The 21438-nt window shown below is 42.4% G+C and overlaps 1 pseudogene; it reads left to right on the forward strand.

Annotated features, from left to right (window-relative positions):
* LOC113832748 overlaps positions 1 to 21133 on the forward strand; it is a 23084-nt pseudogene extending 1951 nt beyond the window's left edge.
* The last annotated feature ends 305 nt before the right edge of the window (positions 21134 to 21438 follow it).

Consider the following 21438-nt stretch of genomic DNA (forward strand, 5'->3'; position numbering starts at 1 on the left):
CTCATGGGGATGATACTGGCTCTGAGTACAAACATGCACAGAAACTAGGAAGGTTCCCTCGATGCCATTTTTGGAAGGTCTGTTTTGTAATTAAACGGGAAGTGGTACTGGGTAGCAGGTAGCAAATCCTTCAGGGTTTGGATCTGTTTGTTTACTTGCTTTGTTCTGTTTTTCAGGGTCATCCACAGACACACTCTGCAGAAGGGATTCCACTGGCTCCCCTCTTTTTTAATAAATAAATGACCTTAAAGAGTCTGGCAGTTGTGGGAGGCAGGGTTTCATGAGCTAATCACACCCCTGGGGGGAATTTGGTTGTGAGTAGTGTAGTCTCACCCTAGGGGTGTGATTAGGCTATGGTAACCACACCCACCTGTCATGCTTTATTTCTTAACCAATAAATCACTACAAATGATGGGATCCGCACAGCTATATATCTCAGGCCACCTCCTTATACACACAAGCAGCCCCCTCTGGTGAAACCGGAGGGAAAAAGCCATGTTCTCTCAATCGATGCATCCCATTTTGCCCTTTGAGATAAAAATTTTAAAATGGTGAGTATGGTTTTGTCGTGCCTATTTTTTCTTTCTACTATGGAGATATTATGAAGAGCCATGAAATTCCTCCTGCCATTTATGATTCTATCCATATTTTGACATCCCAGAGGGGTGTCCATTTGACATTCAGAGGATTCCTGCTAAATGAAACATGACTTTTCCCTGGGAATTCTGGTTGTTTGTGATTTAGGGTGAGCCAGGAGCAGGCCTTTGTGTTGTCAGTCTTTATCGGAGCATTGCTGGGGCTAGCACACGTGCTCCTAAAGGTCCCTTCATAGAATCGGTGTCACTCCTATTGTTCTATCCCTGCCATGTTCCATCTTCCTCAGGAAAGCATTCATTTGTGTTAGCTTTACCTAGTCTAATTGACAGGCTCCATTGTCATGTGCCTAAAACTTTTGTTTGTGTGGCCTTTATTCCCCCAAAGTGAGAATGCCATGCCCATTTAAAAAAAAAAAAAAAAAAAAGAATTTTCAAACTGATCCCATAGAGGGCAGGACCCAGGGCCTCCACAGAGAGAGAGAGAGAGAGAGAGAGAGAGAGAGAGAGAGAGAGAGAGAGAGATTATTAATATTAACCCAAGACAGAGCAACTCCAAGTTGCATACCAACCAGAAAAAAAAAAAAAGGCTTGCATTTTACAAGGAGAACTACATATATTTAAACAGCGATACAACTTGTACTTTGTCCTTTTGAGGAAAATTTTGAAAACCTCATACAAAATATCAGGGAATAATTCTTTATAAAGGCATGTGTGGTGGGGTGACCTGATTTTGATGTCAGCCTTGAAAGGAAACAGCCAGGGCCAGGCTGTCTGGACCATTCAACTCAACATCCAGTATTGCCCTGGCCTGGCCGTCCTGACCAGGAGGGCTTCCTACAGCAAGTGTCTGCTGCCTTTTGGAGATGGAGTCAAGACCAGGTGAATTGTCACTAGAGGAGAATTAAAAGGGGTCTCCATGCTTTACAGTTATCTGGGAAACTTGTTCTCAAGGTTACCTAACAATAATTTTGAATCTTCTCAGAGTCAATCTGGAGTGGAAAGATTACCTGGCTGGTTTGACTGGTGAAATACTTTGACTAATGGATTCCACTGAATATTTAACCTTAGATTCATGCTTATTCTGGGTCCTATACCATACTCTTACCAAGTACAAGAGTGTCCCCTACCTTTCTCAGACCCAGAGGCACACACCCAGTAATGACCATCAAGGAACTTTGAAAAGTGCTGGTCACTCCCATTGACCCTGTTGTGCTTCCAGGGAGGTAGACTGTTTACCTGCTCTTTGTCTCTATGGAAGGGGGAGCTCCTCTCTGGTGTGTTTGTACCATGGCTGGGGAAGTGAGCCAGCATTGTCACCATTGTCTGACTTCTCCTAGGGTACCTTGTTTCCTAACAGCCACACCTTTCCTTGGAAATGTACCTTTTAGGGTACCTTTTGTTTTAAAGGCTAATTTTTTCTAAATTTTCTGTAATAGGTGTCCAAGTGTGACTCTGTTATCCTTCCTGGGACCAATAGTGTTACCCATGGCAGCAGAAGGAACATGTCATTTGGAGATGGGAGAGAGGGGCTGGATTTCAGGTTCACTCATATACTCCTGCAGAGATCAAAAAGGAAGGGGACCTCATTTGATTAGCACTGGTTTGGTGGTCCCTTCTCAGTACTTAAACAAAACAAAACTTCTTGAGGACAATATTACACTCCGTGATTACACTCCACACACTATCAGGAGCTGGGGAAGTGGCTCAGCGGTTAAGAGCACTGACTGCTCTTCCAGAGGTCCTGAGTTCAATTCCCAGCCACCACATGGTGGCTCACAACCATCTGTAATGGGATCTTATTCCCTCTTCTGGTGTGCATGAAGAAAGGTCACTCATATTCATAAAATAAATAAATACTTTAAAAGTGAGTAAATAAAAAGCTATTAAAAAAAAAGAACTACACTGTCCTAAGCCTAGTGTAGCTCATGTCTTAGAAGGCAGAATTAGGATGGTCAGGAGTTAAAGGCCATCTGAGGTACTAGAGAGTTTGAGACCCAGCTGGGAAACATAAAAAAAACCCAGTCTCGTTAAAAAAAAAAAAAAAACCAAAAAACAAAAAACAAAAACAAAAAAACAAGCAGCAAACCCTCTGTCTTGTACTTGGAGTCAGTGAGACATAAAGCCAAGTGAAAAGCCGGTGGTGGGGTATCTAGCTTGGCTCTCACTTGGTTGTCTGTAAAGAAAACAAAAAAGCCCAAAGTCACCCACATGATGCTATTTACGGTTTTCTAAATAATATTTTGGAACATGTACTGACAAGGGGAAACAAACACACACACACACACACACACACACACACACACACACACACACATGTGTTCAGGGCGTGACTCCTAATGTTGCAGCTGTGTGAATCTGAGCAAGCCCCTTTATTTCCTTGAGTATCCATTCTAAGAAAAAGGCCACGTGGAGATGCCAGTTTCTAGCTTAGAGGATCAAATTACAACACTGACATTTCCCTCCAAACACTCTGTGGATTATCTTATTGAACCCTTGCAAAATCCTATTTGCAGAGGAATTAGGAGGCCAGTGTGTTGAAAAGTGTTTTGTAATTGATAAAACCCTGTAAATATGTGATGTAGTACCATATGATAGATCTCCATGGTCAGAAAACGTGAAGATCTGGCTTGAATTTGTTTCCCCCTCATTAGTCCTTCATGGTTTTGCCAAGCTCTCCTTCTCACACGCTGCCTGTCGCTCACAGCCTAAAAGATGCTAAAATTTATATCTTTGCTCTTTTAGCATCAAAGTCATGCATTAATCTTTCTCCTATCCTGTATGGGTCCTAGTTTAATGCAAATTATGTAGCACATTGGAACTCAACTGACCCTTAGTTCTTGTGGTCCACCACATTAGCTTCCCCCAAAACTGGAGAAATTTTCAGAGTTGAAAAAGCCTCATTTCTTTCTAAGTATGGCATCTATTTTCTGACTGTCATGGGGTACGTCTCTTTTCAGGCCAGATGTCAAACCAGAGCCAGGGCATTTATTTCGCTACAAAGACCCCAGGCTTGACAAAATGTGGGCCAGCATTCTAAACACTATGATGTACTTCCTGCATATCCTAGTCTTGTTTTTACAGTGACTGCTCTCTGTACCACTTTTTAAAGGGCCAAGACAGGACAAAAGTCACCTTTGCTGGGTATCTCCAGAGACTTTTATACTGCTTCGAACTGTCATTGTTTCTCTTGCATTTAAACTCTGTTTTGAACAGTAACTTCAGAAGTGGGTCAGTTTGCCTTGGAGAGCTCTAGGAACCTTGCTCATCTGCCTGGCTGACTCTGATTCCAGAAGAATGAGTGGCTTACCTGTGTATCCTGTCTCTCTGTTGTCCATCTGACAGAGATCAGGAACAGTTCTGGTGTGTGGCTGTTGCTCTAGCAGAAGTTTTGGTGAAATTGAACTTAATTTTAAAGAAGAGATTTCTCTTCTTTCTTCTTTTTAAAATGACAGTTTTTTTTGTTTTGTTTTGTTTTTTTACAATTATGTTGCCATTTTGGGCTTCAATACTTTATTTTTTTCATATTTTTTCTTCTTTTATTTGAGTTACAAACACGATTGAATTACATGACAATCCCAGTTCCCTTCTCCCTCCCCTCCTCCCCTACCACCCCCCCCAACTAAAACCCTACCTATCACATATCCTTTCTTTTTTTTCATTCATTTATTTAGCTCATAAATAAAGTCATGCACAATTATGATACACAATACAGTATGTTCACAATGGCATGGCTAAATTAAACCAATTAACATGTTATATCACACATATTCATCATTTTTGTTTTGAGAACACTTAAAGTATACTATCTCACAACTTTTAAAATACAGGTTTTTATTGGTTTTTGGCCTGTTGGTTCTTGGTTTCCATGAGAGGACTGCCCCCTGGTGGACAGGAATTATCAATTCACCTGAAATCTTTTGCTTCAGTTACCTGAATTTTTGTTTGTTTGTTTTGGTTTGGTTGATATTAATTTTATTCAAATGAACAATAGAGGGTGAATATATAGAATGTAAGTTCCATTAACATATATTTCAACTGTCCCTCCAGGTATTCCAGTAGGAAAATTTTTGTTTGTTTTGTTTTGTTGGTTTTTTTTTTTTTTTTTTTTTTTTTTTTTTTTTTTTTTGAGACAGAGTTCCTCTGTGTAACAGCTCTGGCTGTCCTGACACTTGCTCTGTAGACCAGGCTGGCCCCTAATTCACAGAGATCTGCCTACTTCTGCCTCTCGAGTGCTGGGATTATAGGCGTGTGTCACTACCACTCAGCTAATAGGAGAGTCTTAATCTTTGGAAAGGAAATTCTCATTGGACCGTAGTGTAGTGTCTGGGGAGTTATGAGTTCTAATTCACAGGTCAGTCACAACCACTGATGTAGTTGCTAGTGTAGTAAAACTGTTTTCACCGAATCAGTACACAGCATGGAATGGAATACATATGGATGCTGAATGGTGTTTTTGGAACAATCATACAGAATGTACACAAAGTAGAGCAGGCATATAAATTTATTTCTCTTTTCCTGTAGACAGGCTTGGCAGTTGTCACTTTTATGCAGGTAAAGAAACCAAGAACTGTAATCCTAGGAAATGATACTGCTGGGTTTTAGGCCTGGTTACTTGGGTTTCAGAATATATACTTTTGACTCTACACTAAAAGTCCTTACTTCCACATTTCAGAGCACTTTAGGATTCCAGAGGTGCTGAGAGCATCTCTGTACATCATGCTGTACTATCAGTGTCAGCGTTATGGAAGATTGAAATTTACCAATGGCAGACTTCCCCCCTCCCCTTTCCTGAGTCTCCCATCATCTTCTCCATGGGACACTCATCAGAGAACTGTGCATGCCAAGAATGAAATTCTCGCCCTTGAGGTTGGATTAGTTCATATATTTCCCCAAAACCTCGGCTCTCAGTTTATTTGCTTTCCTTTCTTTTTCCAAAGCACCACATTGGAACCTACGTAATCAAAATACAATTGTTTGGCTTTTTCCATTTGGAACAGCACGAGCTATGTGCTGGAATGCACTTAGAATATCAAGTTCATTGCAAAGCTTTCCCAAGCCAAGGAGACTGACTACTGGTCTACTTTCATCTCTCAGAGGCAAACTCCCCTGTTGTTCATGTGGACAGGGTCCACAATTCTACATCTAGTCCCTTAAAGGGCTTCCTCAAAAATGGGCCTGGGAGAAGTCGCAAAAGGTTTATTGAAAATCACTTAATTCAAGCGGGGCATAGTGGTGCATAGTGTTTTTAATCCTAGCACTCAGGAGGCAGAGGCAGGCTGATCTCTAAATTTGAGGCTAGCCTGGGCTACAGAGTGAGTTCCAGGACAGCCAGGGCTGCACAGACAAACCCTGTCTCAAACAAACAAAAAGAAAGAAAGAAAGAAAGAAAGAAAGAAAGAAAGAAAGAAAGAAAGAAAGAAAGAAAGAAAGAAAGAAACCAAAAGACAGTCTCTTAACTCAAGACACCGTAGCACACACCTGTTACCTCAGTGTTCAAGAGGCTGAAGCAGGAACATCTTTCATTTGAGGCCACTGTGGGTGACACAGTGAGACTCTGCTTAAAGAAAGAATGAAAGGAATGGAGAAAAATTTGCCAAGCTCACATTCTGGAGTGAGATTGAGTCAACAAACCAGTGTTCTACGAATTCAGATTCAGACCGTGGCTGGAGAGTATCTCCAGTTCCGGAAGCTTTTCTTTTCTGAGTGACATGTGTCATCCTCTTTATGCAGTTGTGCTGTTTGCTTGTAGTCTCGGGCACTTGTGGCCTTGCTTGCCCACCCAGAGTCTATCTGCACTCCAGCTCTCTTCCTCTCCCACCCAGAGTCTATCTGCACTCTTGCTCTCTGCCTCTCCTACCCAGCTGCTTCAAATCTTCAGTCTTCTCAAGGGCTGGTCTCTATTTTGAAGGAGAGGTTCTCCCTGTTTGGCGAACCTAAAACAAGATCAACTATTATAAAGAAACAAGGATTTTTGGCAAGGTCCAAGGCACTTCATTGAATATTACATGTTTTTAAATACTGACACAGTGTGGGCTTCCCTGGAACAGCATTCCATCCATAGTAATCGGCAGTAAAAGATGATGTTGTGTATACCTGAGCGTACAGCACAAACTTTTTTTTTTTAATATACAAATATTTTCCTGGGAAACCACCACAGCTCTTGGAAACTGCTGTATGACTCTCCATACATTACTAATAAGATGGCTCCATTATTAAAGATGCTTGTGGCCAAACGACAACCTGAGTTCTATCCCCGGGACCCACACAGTGGAAGGGCAGAACGAACTCCTGAAAGTTGTCCTCTGATCTTCACACACTGTGACTGCATGCATGCACATACATCATCGTGCATGTACACACACGCACAAAGCAAATCAAGTTTGTGAAATGTTTAAAGACCATACGCACAGGGCTGCGAAAGGAGCTCAGTCAATTGAGTGATGGCTTTGCAAGCATGAACGAGTCCCCAGCATCAGGCATGGTAGCACACACCTACAATCCTGTCACTTGGGAGGTGGAGTGTAAGTCAGAATGCAGACAAGCAGGAGAATCAGAGGTCTAATTAGGATCTTCCTTCAGCACACAGTGAGTTCAAGACCAGCCTGATGTACACACAGGATGTCTCAAAAATCAGAAACAAAGACTCTACCCACAAACACACACTTCAGAAATACTTTTCAAAATGTGTTGGAGAGGGACTGGGGAGATGGCTCATGGGTAAAAAGCACTGACTGCTCTTCCAGAGGACCCAGGTTCAATTCCCAGCATCCACATGGCAGCTCACAACTGTCTGTAACGCCAAGATCTGACACTCTCACATAGATAAACATGCAGGCAAACCACCAATGTACAGAAAATAAGGATATATAAATTATTTTTAAAAATGTGTTGGAGAAGCTCTCTCAGTGACCTAAAAAGATTAATATGTTTTCAAAATATTCTCTGGTATCCCTGTACCTCCTTTAATTAACTATGAACACTGTCAAAGTGTTTCTTATCCTTGTTTCTGCTAAAACCCTATTTAACTGGTATTTGGCTGTTGTTTTCCCCCAAATTTAAGACAAGCAAGAAAGCCCTTCAGTTGACAGTACAACTTGAAAACATTTCACTTTACACTGATATGAAAAACGAAATTCAAATCATTGCCGAGCCTGAAGTATGGATTGAATGAATTAATACAGCCTTTAATGATGCTTCCTACCCTCAACTCCGCCCCATTGCCATCTGCATTCACCCAGGAGTGTGTGGTTGAAATCAGACCGTCTGGGTGTCTTGGACACAAAGGAACTCTTTGAAAAATCTGATTTGAGCATATGAGTGTCAAGAACACCCCCCCCCCAGAACAGAGCCAATCCAAATCATGCTACAGTGTATCCATTCAGAGGGCATCAATGTGCCTCTTTAACGGTTTTACAGAATCCCAGGAAATTGTGATTACATGGCATTAGCTTTTCATTTACTGAAGAATGGACGAAAAGCTTGAGAGTCCGCTTCACAATGTGAAGAAAAGTATTTTTGGTTCTGGTCATCTTCTGCTGTTCTCTGTTAAAAAAAAATCTACACAGAAAATGCCTTTAAGACACCACACAATTATATATACAATTGTAGCTCAGTGGCTCCGGTGCTGGATAGAGCACAGTTTCAGCCAGACTGAAAAGGACTCCCAAATGCCTATTGTTCTCATGGAACAGTCACTTAGTCAAGGACGGGATGTGCAGCCATATCGGGAATTTAGTTTTCTTTCTTGGTGAGATGCTTCCCTAGAAGCTGCCTTAATTCAGGATTGACAGAAAAGCTATTTCTAAGTAACTGTAGGTTTAAGTGAAACTTTATTTTAGTTACTTGACTCTATACTTGAGAACGAAAACATTCAAAACTCATTGCACTTTAATTATGAATATAACGTTAGCATGACTACAGTCCTTGTGTATGAAGGATTTATTGGGTATGAGGAAAAAGCATCAAGACCAAGACCAGATTGTCAGTAGGTCCTAGGAGTGTTCACATGAATACAAACATCTTGCAAGATTTGTTGTTGTTGTTTGAGAAAGGGTCTCACGTATCCCAGGCTGAACTTGAACTCCCTATGTAGCTGAGGATGCCTTGAACTTCTGATCTTCTTGTCTCCATATGATGTGAAAGACCAAACTCAGGGCTCCATGAATGCCAGGCAATCATTCTACTAGCTAAGCAACAACCCCAGTCCTGCCTCCAAGATTTGAGTAAGAAATTGAGGCAGGAATTATGGACCATTTTAGGGTAAAATCAAGATTGGGACTATTGGTCACTCACACAGTTATCAACATGATGCATAGTGACATTAAATGGTATGAAGTCTTATGAGACACCTCAAAATGCTCCTAGTATGCACCCCTTGAATTTAATAGGGGTGAGAGTTGCTCAGAAGCTGAGTTGTAGAGCACCTACCTCACATGCTTAAGACCCTGGATTCTATTACCGACACTGGACACAAGAATTGCCTGGATATAAAGGGGCAGACACCTCCCTCTGAGGCTGTGATTCATTTTGTCTAAGACTGTCCCAGGAAACAGCATTTGACATACATATTAAATAATTCTCCTTCAGGGGTTGTGGAGTTTGAATAAGAATGGCTCCCCACAGACAATTACTGGTTGCTGAAAGACAGAGAATCAGTCTTCTCCAGGATAGAACCCCCTGATAGGCTAGCATATCTTAGGAGGTCCTAAATACCTGTGGGCAAACCTAAATGAGATTGGCAGCTTGTGTTTATGAACTTATATACATGCACACATAAATTTGTCTCTGTGTGTGTCTAAGAATTATAATTTAAAAATAAGAGGCCATGAATCTGAGGAGTGGGAGAGAGCTAAGAGGAATTAGAAAGAGGATAAAGAAGGGCAGAATGATGTAATATAGTATTCATATATGAAATTCTCAAAAATAAAAATTTTAAATTGTAAATCATTAAAAAAAAAGAATGGCTCCCATAGGCTCATATGTTTGAATACTTAGCCATCCCAGAGTGGCAATACTTGAAATGGAGTAGGAGGTGTGGTCTTGTTGAAGGAAGTGTGTCACTGGGGCTGGCCTTTGAGATTTCAAAAGCTCAAGCCAGACCCAGAGCCTGTCTCTTTCTGTTGCCTGAGGATCCAGATGTGGAATTCTCAGCTATTCTCCTGAACCATATCTGCCAGTGTGACTGCCATGGTGACAATGTAAGTAAACCCCACTTAAATGCTTTCTTTTATAAGATTTGTTGTGGTCATGGTGTTTCTTCAGAGCAATAGAACAGTGGCTAAGACAGGGGTTTATGGTAAATTTGTAAATATAACACTTTTTTTTATTTGATTGTAATACTTAACCACAACTGAACTTCAAGATAGTCTCCACAGGGTTGAAGTGCCTTTACTTATCTTGTTGAGATTAATTCAGCTCAAGTTTTGAATAAGTCATTCTTTTCCTTAAATAGCCACTCCATCATCACCCGGAAAAGAATGATAGAAAAGATACGTTGTGGTAAAGTTCCATCTTAGCCAGACACAGCTTGAAACATACATAGGGATCAGGCAGTGCTCTTCTCTGGATTAGTTTTTAAGTGTAAAACTGACCTTTTCCAGTTTTACAAAGAACACTTGACCCATTTAGAGTCTAAATGTGTATATAGGATGAGTGTACAGATTGAGGCAAAAACTGACAAATAACTTACTCCTAAAAGGAAAAAGGTACTATATACAAATTTCTCAGAGTAGGTTGGGAACATATAAGCCATTGAGCATATCAAAACCATAGTAGAAAAGCCAATTCCAAGAACTTAATGAAAGCAACAGACCAAAGAAGTATATAACCTGAACCTCCTAAACAGGACATAGGTGGAGCATGGTGGTACACACCTTTAATCTCATCACTTGAGAAGCAGAGGCAGGTAGATTCCTCAGAGTTCCAGGCCAGCCCAGTCTAAATAGGGAGTTCCAACCAGGGCTACCTGGTGAAACATTATTAATAAAAAAAAGGGAGACCACCTAACATTAGAATTTCAAAGGCTCCACCAACTTGTCATCTGACTACCTGGTGTGTGTGTGTGTGTGTGTGTGTGTGTGTGTGTGTCTGTCTGTCTGTCTGTCTGTCTGTCTGTCTGTCTGTCTGTCTCTGTGTGTGTCTGTGTCTTTGTACCAACAGACAAAGAGTTCCCAATAGTGCCCAGGCCTTCACCTAAGCTCCATCACCTCTGCTTGACATGACGTATTCAAATTGTTGTCTGTCCATCTGCCCATCCATCTGTCCTGTCCTGGTCTTGCACCTCACCTCCACAGTCCTGCCCCTCTACAGCTTGACTGACCCCTGTGGCCTGGCTCTGAAACCCTGAGCCCAGCTCTCTGACTCTCTAGCTGGTTTCCTTATCCAAGCATTACAATGGCTATCTTTGGTGTCTGTATCTACCTCTGCCTCCAGTAAGGGATCTTTGAATTGCATGACTTCTTTAATTCTTTTGTAACCATTCTATAACACACACACACACACACACACACACACACACACACACACACACACACACACACACACACAATGCTGGTTAGTCTTTTGTCATCTAAGAAGAGGGAACCTCTGCTGAGAAGATGTCTTCAAAAGATTGACTTACTACTGTACTGTTCAAAGCAGGCAGACAATGAAAGACTCTCAAACGTACAGACAATTTGGATACATACTATTCATCCTGAGGCTGAAGGTGTGGCTCAGTGGTAAGGGTCTTGGCTAGCATGTGTGAGGCCCTGGGCTGGATGCTCAGAACTGCAAAGGAGAAAAGGAAGTGTTACTGTTTGAATGTGAGTATGTCTTTCAGGGAACTGGATAGGCTAAGTTGTGTCTGACATAGCTGCTTAGGGGAGAGCAGTGGCCTCCTCCTCAAAGCTTACTTGGCCGTATTTTATAAGGAAGTCTTGTATCCATTCTTAGGTTGTGTTTCTTCATCGAGGCACACTAATGGAAAGGAGTTGCCAAGGTCATAGTGCCTCTCCACAGCAATAGAAATCCTAAGACACCCATCCCTTAAACTGGTGATCGTCCTGCCTTAGCCTCCCAAGTGCTGAGATTATGAGTACAATTGTATGTCACTACAGCTGGCTCAATAGTCTTTTTTATTTATTTATTTGTTTGTTTGTTTGTTTTTTGTGGGGCAGCAGAGTTTTGAGACTGGGCATCTCTGTGTAGCCCTGGCTGTCATGAAACTCATCTGTAGACCAGGCTGGCCTTGAACTCACAGAGATTCACCCGTCTCTGCCTCCCTAGTGTTGGGATTAAAAGTGTGTGCCACCACTGCCTGGCTTGCTCAATAGTCTTTAAAAAGTATTTTCTCCTGAAAAGAGCCAGATTTGAAATCCCCTGGTTGCAGCTAAAAATCCCACGAAGAATGGAGGAAATAGGAAAATATTGGCAATGGATTTTTCTTTCTTTTTCTCTCTGTATAGCTTTCGCGCCTCTCCTGGCACTGGCTCTGTAGACCAGGAGGGCCTCACACTCACACAGATCCACCTGCCTCTGCCTCTGCCTCTGCTTCCTGAGTGCTGGGATTAAAGGCCTGCGCCACCACTGCCCAGCTGGACCATCTTTTCTTATAAGGACCAAGTGATCTTGCAGAGACTCCCCAGATGTTATTACTGTGTCCATTCCCTAAACAATGGCAGCACTATTTGCACCTTGTGCTGTAGACTGGATAGGGGTGGGGATTTAGACAAAACCAGTCAGAACTCTGCAGAGCAGCTGTTATGAGAAGCACAAAGAAAATGAGGTGACCTTGTAAAAATCCCAAGTCCAAGATGCTGTCTCTCAACTTGCCTTTCTTGGGACTGTTGGAGGCAGAGGAATGGCCCCAACTCTTGTACTGAAAATTGACTGATGAACTGTATTCATCTGGTAAACTTATTGGACTAAAAAAAACGTATCTCCTCAACATTAGCAGAGGAGTATGCAGTGGTGTGAACTGAAGCCAGTCTCCACACACAGCCTCAAGGCAGGTGTCTACTGTGTCATGTGCAGCTGGGTGGAAGGGCCTGAAGTGTGGTGGGATGCAATTCTCCAGAATGGCCACAGTTGTTTCCTGTAACTTAAGATGCTGTTACACTGCATTAGCAATCCCTCCGTTTCTACCATTCCCAATGTTCTCAGAAGAGATAGACATTAACATATGGTACAACATGTGTGGTTGTGAGGAAATGGGACATCCCACTTCATACCGCAATGCAGACACTCCATATTTCAGTGGCAGGGGTGAAGTATAGAAGCAATTTGATAGGACATCTCATAGAATGGCACATTCTGTGTGTGCATGTCTTGCTACACTGTGGTTTCCATGAGAGCAGAGTATTTATTTTAAATCTGTGTCCCCTGCACTTCGGAGGTGTCAAGTCAAGCTTCCACAGCAGGAAAAGATGGCTGTGTAGAAGCTGTGTGGAAAGAGAATGTATATAATGTGGATGTGCTGTTATTTTAACCATATCTCTGCTTTTTCTTAGCAGTGAGCATTTCAGGAATGAAACAGGCTTCTGACCAACCTCTCTCTCTCTCCCCCCCCTCTCTCTGTGTGTGTATGTGTGTCTGTCTGTATGTCTCTCTCTCTCTGTGTGTATGTGTGTCTGTCTGTATGTCTCTCTCTCTCTGTGTGTGTGTGTGTCTGTCTGTCTGTCTCTCTGTGTGTGTGTCTGTCTGTCTCTGTCTCTGTCTCTGTCTCTGTCTCTCTCTGTGTATCTGTCTCTGTCTCTGTCTCTCTCTCTCTGTGTGTGTGTGTGTGTGTGTGTGTGTGTGTCTGTCTGTCTCTGTGTGTGCGTGTGTGTGTGCGTGTGCGTGTGCGTGTGTTTGAAGGCCAGAAGCTGACACTGGGCATCTTCTTCTGTCACTCTGCCTCATTATTGGGACAGGGTCTCTCACTGAGCCCAGAGCTTACCAATTCAACTAGACTGACTGGTCCCTGAGAACTGGAAATCTTCCTGTCTGCACCTCTCCAAGGTTGGTTAAAGACACACAGCACTGTGCATGGCATCTTCATGAGTGCTGGGACCCTAAACTCAGGTCCTTGTGCTTGTGTGGCAAAAGCTTTACCAGCTGTGGCTTAAATGAGATGTCCCCACAGTCTCTCTGAATACTTTGACCCCAGGGATGGCACAGCTTTAGGAGGAACGGCCTTCCTGGGGCAGGCATTTGAGGGTTTAAAGACTTTCACCATTTCTAGTTTGTTCTCTCTCTGTTTCTTGCAGATGTGAGCCTTCAATTTCCTGCTCTAGCCGCCATGCCTACTGCTTGCTGCCACCCTTCCCCACCATGACTACTCTTATGCTCTGGAAACGTAAGGCCAAATCAACTCATTCTTCTACAGACTGCCATGATCACGGTACTTTACCGCAGCAATAGAAAAGTAACTAATAACCAGCCAAGCCACCTTCTCAGCCCCTGCATTGCTTTTGGTTTCCAGACAAAAGAGGACTAACATGTAAGCCTCATCTCAGTGCAGATTGTCTCCCTCGAGGATGCTCTGAATATAGAGGGGTTATTTTCGGGCAAAGGAGTTTAGGGTAGGCATTGTTGAATTTCTTCACATAAGTCAATGGAGGATATAGTTTGTTTTATGATAGGACAGGATGTGAAGCAACGTTTTCATCTTGAGAATGATTTCAGTGATGCGTAGGCTTCTGAAATGTCTGTGATCCTCGAATATCATCTCTGCATTTGAAGCAGTATTTCAAAGATACTGCTTGGGCCTTTCAGAATGAATAGTTTCTATCTAAATTGTCAATTTATTTGTGAGTCTGCCATCTTGTACTTACTTTGCATAATTAATATTGTAGAGAATATTAATGATGTTCTTTGATATTGGACTTGGGAAGGAAAATTTAATTTTAAGTGTATTCTGCAAATAATTTGATAGTTGATTCTGTAAATGTCATTTTAAATGTACTTATAATTGTTTTCCAAAAAATTCCTCTGGCAATAAGCCACATTATATAGCAAATAATTTCTTTATCTTCTTGGAGTAAATAAAATAACATATTTATCTCTGTCTTTGTTTGGATTTTCCTTGCCGTGACTCACTTTGCCAGCAAAGTAAATTTTAAAAATAATAAGCTGGGCAGTGGTGGTGCACATCTTTAATCCCAGCACTTGGGAGGCAAAGACAGGTGGATATCTGTGAGTTCAAGGCTACCCTGGTCTACAGAGTAACTTCCAGGACAACAAAGACTTACACAGAGAAACTGTCTCAAAAAACAAAACAACAACAACAAAAAGATAAATAAAATAATAAATTCTGATGAACTTTTGTTTTCTCACTACATATAAAAAAAGAAAAAAAGGATGAATGCAAACTTAAGAATATAAAAAGCCTGAAAGTATCTTAATAAAATTCCAGAAGATAGACAAATAGTAGTCATTTCTTAGGACTGCCATAACAAGCAGTGGCTTAACTTAGCAGAAACAAGGTCTCATAGCTCTTGAAACTATAAATTTAAAATCAGGTATTAGTAGGCTGCTGTCCCCCACCCCTCACCGTGTGTGTGTGTGTGTGTGTGTGTGTGTGTGTGTGTGTGTGTGTGTGTCTGTCTGTCTGTCTGTCTGTCTGTCTGTCTGAAAACTAAATAGGATTCCTTCGTACCTCATCCTGGTTTTTGGTAGTTTGTAACACCCTTTGGAATGTCTTATTTTGTGGATACATCTCAACAACCTCTGTCTTCCCATGGCCATCTTCCTATAGGGATGCTCCTCATACTGGAGTAGGGGGTCTACCCCACTCCACTATGACTTCCCATTGGCTAATTATATTGGCAATGAACCTATTTTTTGAATTCTGAAATAGGGTGAGTTAGGACTTGAACACACACTCTTTTTGAAAGGGATTGGTCATGGTAGTATGCACCTTTAATCTCAAAACTCAGGAGGTAGAGACAAGAGGAGCTCTGTGAGTTCAAGGTCAGTCTGATCTACATAATGAGTTCTAGGCCAGCTGGGACTACATCGGGCCACCCTATCTTTAAGAAAAGAAAGGAAGGACAGAAGAAAACAAAAAGGCATGGTTCAATTTTAAAAAACCAATTTGCTATCAAAATTTAACAAATATTTGGGTTGGAAAGATAGCTCAGAGGTTAAGAGCACTGGCTGCTCTTCCAGAGGACCTGGGTTTGATTCCCAGCACCCACCATCTCTAACTCCAGTTCCAGGGACCTGATACCCTCCCTGGCTTGTGCAGGCAAAAAGCATGCACATGGTGCATAGAAATAAATAAAGATAAAACCCTCATACACATAAAATAATTTTAAAAATTAACAAATATTTGCATAGCATTGTTAACTTTATTTATGTAACGGTAAGTATTTCTTCCTGCTGGTGTTGGTGCCGCATCCCTTTAATCCCAGAATTCAGGAGGCAGAGGCAGGCAGATCTCTGTGAGGTCGAGTCCAACCTGGTCTACAGAGCAAGTGCCAGGATAGGCTCCAAAGCTACACAGAGAAACCCTGTCTCAGAAAAAAAAAAAAAAAACATGAAAAAGTATTTCTTTTCAGAAGAAAGTTATAATCTAGTGCTACGCCCACAGCGGTCACGCCGGTGTAGCAGAAGATGCCACTAAGGTGGGCTAAGGCCGATGGGTTGGGGTCTGCGCTCCCTGGAGATGAGCTCCATGCAGTTCCCTGGCAATCAGCGGCGATCATGATGCCCAATGAGCCAACTCGAAGCCGCTGTCTTTGATGTCATTGCAGCCTCTTCTTCTTTGTCTTTTTGTTCTGTGTATTTCTTGTATCTTGCCAGCAAACTGCGCTGATGTTAAAGGAACATCTGAGGACATGCTGAACTCTGCCCCACCGTTTATCAAAGCCTTTGCTAAAGTGGCCAGTTTAGGGAATAGATGGGTGAATCATGAGGGAAAAAGACAGCTTTGGAAAGACTTGCCTTTCCTGGAAAAGATTAGCTAGATCTAGAAAGCCCTGGTGTATATTGGATAAAAAAAGAGAGAAAAAAAGTATTAGAAAACATGAAGCCAGCATTAAAATACTGGGTGACTTTATGGAAAGATTTTGAGGCTTATTTTACAGGAGACTTAAACCCTGGGACCTAAAGATATCTAGGTCCTGAGAATCAGGAAATGGGTAGAGACATGGTTGATGGTATGAGACAGATTTTGGAGAACTCTTAGATCATGTCCTTGGGCAATGACCACAATCTGATGCTTAGAATAGATCATCTATAAACAATTATGCTGTTCTTTTTCTTTCTGTTGTATGATCTGGTGATGTAGCCCCTTTGCCAAGTTCCCTGATTGTAATAGTAAATAAGCACTGCTTGAGATGAAGTAAAGTTGCAGCAGCATATTCAACTACATTGAATGTGTCTGTCTGTCATTTCCTCACCGATTCCTGATTTCTCCTTGAGCCTTCTCCCTTGTCCTCCCTCGGTCGATGGTCTCCACGAGAGGCGGTCCGTGGCAATCTAGATCAGTAGTTCTCGACCTTGCTAACGCTGTGACCCTTTAATGCAGTTCCTCATGTTGTGGTGACCTTCAACCATAAAATAGTCTTTATTGCTACTTCATAACTGTAATGTTGCTGTTGTTATGAATCACAATGTAAATGTCTGTGTTCTCCTGTGGTCTTAGATGGTTCCTGTGAAACATTTGTTTGACTCCCTAAAGGGGTGAGGATCCACAGGTTGAGAACCACTGCTCTGGTAATTTGAGAAGAAAGCTTGGCTATGGTTCAGCAAACTCCAGACAGGCATCAAAACACAAGAAGAGTAACTGAATGACGAGAGCCACCATTTCAAAATCAAAGGTTACAACTTCAAGCAACTTGACGTAATACTTCATAGGCAAAACATATGTGTGTATATTATTTTCTGTTCATTATGGTGTCTTCATCTGTAAACATTTAAAAGTAGAAAAATCTGGTACATACGTTTCCCAATTGCCATGAACCAAACTGTGTTCTCCTGCAAAATATATACTGAAGTCCTACTTTCTGATATGGCAGTATTTGGCTGTGGGACCCTTCAGAGGAAATTAAATTTATATGAGGTCAAGAATGGGGATGGGATTATTGTCCTATGGAGAATAGATGAAAAAACATTTATATCTTTTACCCCTCTCTCTTCTCTTCCCTCTTTTCCTGTCTTTCCTCTTGTGAAGATGCTGCAAGAAGATGGATGCCAGGAAGAGAGGCGTCTCTCATTCCTGGCTATGACCTGAACCAATTCTGACCTTCTAGCCCTCACTGAGTAAATAAATTTCTACTGTTTAAGTCATCTTGCTAACAGTGTTTGTTGTGTCAGCCTTACCTAGATAAATACAAAACCATATCTACACACTGTTTTCACATGACTAAGCAATGCAAGAGTCAGAGCCCAAGGTCAATTATGGTGAGGGAAAGAGGTTCTTGGGTTTGTCAGGAGTAGGGTGGGCAGAAGACTTTGCCTACTGATCATGAATACAGTGACCTGGCCTTATCTTTCATAGAAAAATACCTTTCCTACTGGATAATGCATAGTAATTTTTTCCTCTCTTTTCTTTTGTTTGATTCTTTGGGAATTTCACATCATGTACCCCAGTCCCACTCATTTCCCTGTCCTTCCATGTCTGTTTTCCACTCCTGTAGCCCCCCAAATAAAATAAAATAATTTAAAAAACTTTCACTCCTCCATCTTTCCCACCTCTTTATCACATATTCATTTGTCATAGTGACCTTGGGACCTGTGATGTGTCACACAGTGTACTCCCTTGGCCAGACAGCTTTACTTGCAAATGTTTATTGCAGTAAGTTGTTGGTCTGGTTTAAGGCCTGCTTAAACCAGTATATCATCAATACTGGACCCTCACTGAAGCTTCTTTAGGACAGCTTGCTGTTGCCCTGAGTCATGGACATCCTGAAGCTATGGTTCCACAGGACCAGTACCTTCACAAGCTCTAGCAATTCATAGATGGAGTAGGTGCTGAGGTAAGCCAACTCAAAACCCTGAATGTGGGCCAGGGTGTCAGCTGAGTTGGCCAATCTGGGCCTCAGCTGGGACTACCCCCCTCAGGTGAGGGTTAGGGTTACCTCTCCAGAGTGCATAGTGAGGGGTGGGGCCAGCTCTCCCACTGTATAGGCTGATGGTGGGGAGGGACAGTTCTCCCAGGGCCAACAAAGGTCAAAGCCAGCTCTCCATGCCCACACCATTGTGTTGGTGCCAGTTGTGGGGACAGAGCTCCTGCTGAGGTGGCCAGTGATGGGCAGGACCAGTTCTCCAGTACCCATGCCACTGGGACCAGCTCTCTCGTGGCCCCTGGAGGTAACATGGGCCATGAACTTCAACACAGACCCAAGCTGAAGTATGACCGAGGACCTAGATGTGACCCTTGGCCACAGCCTAGGCCAGGACATCACCATGGCCCTGATTGACAGCACAGGCCACCCAGATTAGCATGGCCCTGGTGACAGCTTAGCCTTCGGACACCAACATGGCCTCAGGTGTCAGCTCAGATCTTGTGCATCTGTATGGCCCTTGCTGGTAACATAGGCCATGGATTAACCCTGCTGGACCATGATATTTTGTTTTTGTTTGTTGAGACAGGGTCAATACATAGCCGAGGTTAGACTTCAACTCCTGATCTTCTCACTTCACCTCCTGAGTGATGGTATTAAAGGCATGTACTATCCTACCTGCCTAGTTATTTTTTTTTAGCTTGTTTATTGTATGATCTTTGTCTATAGCACTGCTACCCAGTTCTCCCATGATAAAATGATAAAAGGGTTTGGGGTTAGTAATATGTAAGTATTAAATCCGTTGTCCCCTGGATCCTGCTGACTACATGATTACTGGGAATTTTTATGTTTTAAGAGGTTGCATTTCAGTAGCTAGGGTAAAATTCAGAGCCAGCTATTGTGTCAGGGTTGTTTGAGGTGAACGAGGACACAGCAGGGTAACTGCCACTCATCAGAATGAAGAACTCTCTGATGGCCTTGGCAAGAGTGAGAGGCTTTTTCAGCAGATAGGCTTAATTTTTATTCAACCTTGCAGAGTACTATTTGTGTTTCACTGACTTGAAGTAGGGTGGTAGCCACTTGTCAGTTTTCTTTTTAAATAGAAGATTATAAGACTTTCTGCATTTCAGATAAAACAATGGGTAGGAGGGTTTGGGGTTTTTTTTGTTTGTTTGTTTGTTTTTGTTTCTTGTTTGCTTTTCATTTGTTTGTCTCGTTTTAAATCCCTTTAGCTTGATTGTGGCATAAAGCCAAGGGTCAGGGAGTAGTAAACCAACCTCTGACTTTCTCCATCAGCTATTACAGCCCATTTCCTGCCAGGGCCATCCTCTACACAGGCTGAAATTTATGCAAAGGTGGAAGAGATGGAGATTACTTTAATTTTAGAAGCACTAGACTATATCTATAGTGTGTGTGTGTGGTGTGGTGTGTGTGTGTGTGTGTGTGTGTGTGTGTGTGTGTGTGTGTGTGTGTGCACACCCAGGGCACAGATTTTATGTAGCCTGCTAATTAATGAGAGAATTAGGAAAGATGCTAAACCTGATTGAAATGAAGAGTCAAAGACTGAAAGTCTATGTGGAATAAAGTAATATTCATCTGGGTTGTGGCACACACCTTTAATTCCAGTACTTGGGAGGCAGAGGCAAGCAGATCTCGGAGTTCAAGGCCAGTCTGGTCTACAGAGTGAGTTCCAGAACAGCTAGGGCTACACAGAGAAACCCTGTTTTGAAAAGACAAAAACAAAAAAATCTAAAACTAAAAACAAAGGATTATTCGAGTGACTTTACAAATGGTAGAAAAGTGGATTTTATACAAGAATAGGTAGGTAGAAAATGCAGGAGAGTCCTCAAGCAGGCTTCTAGATGTAGTAAGTAGAGTAATGTCAGGGCCTGGGGTAAGCTGCTTCACCTAGGCATTGCATTGCGACCACAAGGCTTTTTGCCCGCCCAGACGCGCTAGCGGCACTAATTCCTCCCAGCGGCACTCTTAACATGGGAAAGTTGACGAAAGCTGGCCGAAAGCTGGCGGGTACTGGGGGAGGGGGGCAGGGAACAGAACAAAAAAAGTGGAGGAGGTGATAGAAGAAGAGGAAGAGGAATATGTGGTGGAGGGCAAAGTGGAATATCTTTTCAAGTGGAAGGGTTTCTCAGATGAGGACAACCCATAGGAGTCAGAGGACAACCTGGATTGCCCTGACCTTATTGCTTAGTTTCTACAGTCACAGAAAACAGCCCACGAGACAGATAAATCAGAGGGAGGTAAGCGCCAGAGCCGATTCTGATTCTGACGATAAGGGAGAGGAAAGCAAACCAAAGAAGAAGAAACAAGAGTCAGAAAAGCCATTGAGGCTTTGCCAGGGGTTTTGAGCCTGAGCGGATTATTGGAGTTACTGACTTCAATGGAGAACTCATGTTCCTGATGAAATGGGAAAACTCTGATGAGGCTGATGTTCCTGCCAAGGAAGCCAATGTAATGTGCCCACAGGTTGTCATATCCTTCTATGAGGAAAGGCTAACATGGCATTTCTACCCCTCAGAGGATGATGACAAAAAAGACGACAAGAACTAGCTAGCCCTCTTGAGTACCAGTCCCTGTCACCTTTGATTGTGGGTTTCAAGTGGGGAGGGAAGGAGTTCTACTTGTCTTGACACCATCGAGGTGGCTTGAGAAGATATCCTTTGAAGAGCCAGCATAATTTCTGTATCCTGCAGAAGCCCAAGTGCTTTAAATCATTTTAAGCTGAGTAATTTGAGTACACATCCCAGTGGATGGGGAAAAAGGGACGAGTTTCAAGGCAAACTGTGCGGCGCTTTGCTAAGAAGGCAGAGGCCTTCCATGAAGGACAAAACCTGCAGAACTGGGGTGTGGGAGAG

The sequence above is a fragment of the Cricetulus griseus genome (assembly GCF_003668045.3).
Source record: "Cricetulus griseus strain 17A/GY chromosome 1 unlocalized genomic scaffold, alternate assembly CriGri-PICRH-1.0 chr1_1, whole genome shotgun sequence".
NCBI lineage: Eukaryota > Metazoa > Chordata > Mammalia > Rodentia > Cricetidae > Cricetulus > Cricetulus griseus.